Source organism: Oncorhynchus keta, chromosome 26 (assembly GCF_023373465.1).
Source record: "Oncorhynchus keta strain PuntledgeMale-10-30-2019 chromosome 26, Oket_V2, whole genome shotgun sequence".
NCBI classification, from domain to species: domain Eukaryota; kingdom Metazoa; phylum Chordata; class Actinopteri; order Salmoniformes; family Salmonidae; genus Oncorhynchus; species Oncorhynchus keta.
Genome location: NC_068446.1, coordinates 16006203 through 16010333, shown reverse-complemented (window position 1 = coordinate 16010333; position 4131 = coordinate 16006203).

Genomic DNA, 4131 nt, shown 5'->3' with positions numbered 1-4131 from the left:
TATATCTCTGAGCCTCTCTAGCCTCTCTTTGTACCTGGCATCCACCAACTGCTGCATTGTGTTCTCCCCCACAATTACAGCACATCACCTTCACATTGCTTCCACATTCACCGTAATGAATTCAACATCTTCTCTTGCTGAGCCTGGCTACCAACACAATATTAACAATCTACCATTTCCAATAAACCAGGCTAATTTCACTTCATCTACCTTTTTCTCTACGACATTAGTTAGTCGGATAGGGTGGTCGTGAGGCCCAGTGGTCTCATCAAACAGTATCACCACTTTCCAATCCAACACATATCACTGCTCTTGCTTCCTACCTTGGCCCTGTCTATGGTTTCTTTACTAGACGCCCCACTGCTTTCTATATCATAATAAATAATAATAATAATAATAAATGGTCTCTCTTCTTCCTATGTCTTTCCACTACCGACCATTCTGGTCCTTGACCCTCATCCTCCCGCTCCATACCATCATAACTGACACCCATATTGTTTGCATTCCCAGCGCGGCTGTTGCTTCACCAACTTTTTCTCCTTTTCCTCCATTTTGTCCGCACTGCTCTCCGCCATTTCCCATTCCCCGAACTATGGATCAACTCTACAGGCTTCACCAATCATGGAACCTGTGATTACTATTATTTGACCATGCTGGTCATTTATGAACATTTGAACATCTTGGCCATGTTCTGTTATCTCTACCCGGCACAGCCAGAAGAGGACTGGCCACCCCTCATAGCCTGGTTCCTCTCTAGGTTTCTTCCTAGGTTTTGGCCTTTCTTGGGAGTTTTTCCCACCCACTGTGCTTCTACACCTGCATTGCTTGCTGTTTTGGGGTTTTAGGCTGGGTTTCTGTACAGCACTTTGATATATCAGCTGATGTAAGAAGGGCTATATAAATACATTTGATTTGATTTGAGCCTCATGCGACCAACGTACACAACTCCCTCGTCAGCCGGCCTTTCACAATACTTGTGAACCGTGTTTTTGTTATGTTCTAAATCTACAGCTAGAGGGCGCTCAAACCTTAGCATTAGAGTGACCTGACTGAACAATCAACATACAGCCTACAGTCAACTTGAGCTTCATCAAATTGTATCTTCTATATTGCTTGTAGTGAATATATAATGCGGATTGAATCAAAAGTATTTTGACATTTCATTACAATAATTCAAAGTCATATTCTTATCATATTTGATAACACTCATTGCTATATCTGCAATGTATGCATTGAGTTATTTGACCAAAAAATAGTAACATTCATCACAATATATTGCACTTAGTCAGAAGGGTTTCACTGCTATTATTGTCCCCGGAAAATGATAATAATATGCATTTTGAACCCGAGAGCCTTATTACTCACAAGACCTGCTAAGATGTTTGCTGAGTGTCAATTTCTGAATTAGAAATTCCACACAATTCGGTACCAGTTTATTGATGTATTCTCCACTGACTTTATTAAATTATTCATAAATCAACCCCTCAAAAAAAACACTGTTTGCTCTGCCTAAATCTGTTTGATATCAAAACAGGGAACCAGACAGACAGCCATCGCAGCTATAATCTTAGTTAATCATCTAATTTAATGCACTTAGTGTCCTGTTGTTTAATATTCTAATTAAATGTCTGCGCCCCAAAAAAACAGTAGCCCCTTGTCCCACTTGTCATTGGTGGTGGCCAGGGTTTGTCAAAATGATGTGATTGGTCAGATTGTAATTCCTTCCAATCAGAATTCTTTGGGACCTAATGTGACAGTTGAGTTGTGGATCTGGCAGACAGGACCAAACTTGTGGAGTTTCTCTCTAAATACTTATCATAGCAATGAGTTAAACATCCCCAGGAGGCTTAGTAGAGGTTCCCTTTCAACAAACACCTCAGGGAGACTAAACTGGGACTGAACCAGCACCTACAGGTCTTAACAACCAGTGCTGGGACTGCTACACCAACTACACGTATGTGTTCAAAATGGCACCCTATTCCCTATATATATCACTACTTTTGACCAGAGCCCTATGGGGACCTGGTCAAAAGTACTGCACTATAAAGGGAATAGGGTGCCATTTGGGATGCAGACAAGGTAATATCAACCAGGACTGTTTTGGTTTATCAAATAGTACAATTAGTCATTTCTCCTGCTACTGCGGAGGAGAGCAAAAAGAACGGGAAGAAAAAAGAAAGAGGGAAGGGAATATGTTTAAGAGTGAATCTTTATCTGAGCTTAATTTCCCATGCTCTAGCAGAGTGGAGGATTTCTCCCCCCGTACAGATCTCTTTGTCAGATCCTACCTACCCAGGATAGACCCAGGGGCGCTCAGAGAACATACACATCACCTAGATTTGCCTTCCAGCTCTCTTCACTTCTCTCCAGTGATTGCTCCCTCTTTCTCTCCCTCTCCCCCTCTCTCTCTCTCTCTCTCTCGCTTTCACTCGCTCTCACTTTCTCATTCTCTCTCGCCCTCTCTCTCTGTCTCCATCGCTCTCTCTCCCTCTCTCCCCGCTGGCTTCTTTGTGTAGAACGAGACGAGCAAGCATTTTGGAAATCAAATCTCAGTTTGTCTGAGTAAAACTGGAGCAGACTTCAATTTGAATATATTTACTGCAACATAATTGTTCTAAGCACATATACACACACACACAACCCCCTTCCTCCCCTAGCTACCTAGCTTTCTCTCCAACGACAATGCAAACCAGGCAGCACAGTTGGTAAATGAAACACTGTATGAATTTCTGTCGTGTCTCCTGCAATGCACCTCCTCCATGTCAGACCAATATGTGAATAACTGCAGAATGGAAAAAACAATCACCTTAGTAGCTTGTCTATGATTACTAGCTTGTCTACTTACCTCACTACAATTTCACCCTCACTGTTGCTTTGATCTGGAATTGCAGTGACCTTCCAGCCTTAATGACCTGTTAATAATCATGTTAATTATGATCCTTACTGTCACGCTTTGATGACATGCTAATCATGACATGCTCTTTCTCTGATGACCTTGTCACGTTAGCTACAAGAGAGGACTAGGTAGGACTAGAGAGGACATGAAAATAACCTCTCCCTCAAACTTCAACCAAACGAAGGAGCTGATCGTGGACTTCAAGAGACAGCAGAGGGAGCACGCCCCCATCCACATCGACGGGGCCGCAGTAGAGAAGGTGAAAAGCCATCAGACTGTTAAATAGTCACAACTGGCCAGCCTCCACCCAGTACCCTGCCCTGAACTTTAGTCACTGTCACTAGCCGGCTATTATCCGGTTACTCTACCTTAGAGGCTACTGCCCTATTTACATATTTATGGACACTGGTCACTTAAATAATGTTTACATACTGTTTTACCCACTTCATATGTACCTGTATATACTGTATTCTTGTCAAGGCGTGTCCTATTTAACTATTTCTGTACATACACTATTCTTCAGATATACTACATATTCTATCCATATACTGTCCATATTGTCTATATATCCTCATATATATATATATATGTATGTATGTATGTATATATAGAATTAAATAATTGTACTTTTTTTTTGTGTGTATTGTAGGATATTACTGCACCGTTGGAGCTAGGAACACAGGAATTTCATTACACCCACAATACCATCTGCTAAATATGTGTATGCAACCAATAAGATTTGATTTGACTGGAGAGGGTGGACATGGGAGAGGTGATGGCAGGACACATGAGGTGAGTGGTGGAATAGGGAGGGGTGATGTTGGAGGCTTGGGTGGAAAGGTGTGGAATGTGTGTGTATTTGTGTGGGTGTGTGCCTGCTTACATGTGCATATATATGTGTGTGTGTGTGTGTGTGTGTCTGTGTGTGTGTGTGTGTGTGTGTGTGTGTGTGTGTGTGTGTGTGTGTGTGTGTGTGTGTGTGTGTGAGTGCATGTTTCTGTATGTGGATAGGGATGAGGTAAAGGGGTGTATAGAAGGTTGTGAGGAGTCCCCCAGCTCTCCTCCTGTGATGACCAGTGTCCATCAGCGTGGTCTCATGGGTGCCACGGAAACAGCAGCGCTGGCAGAAATAAAAAACACACCCTGGGAAAGTGCTTTTTTTCCCACCAGACACAGAGTGATGGATCAGCCTGGCCACAGCACACAATGCATTTGTGAAGGGAGGAGGGGAGGGG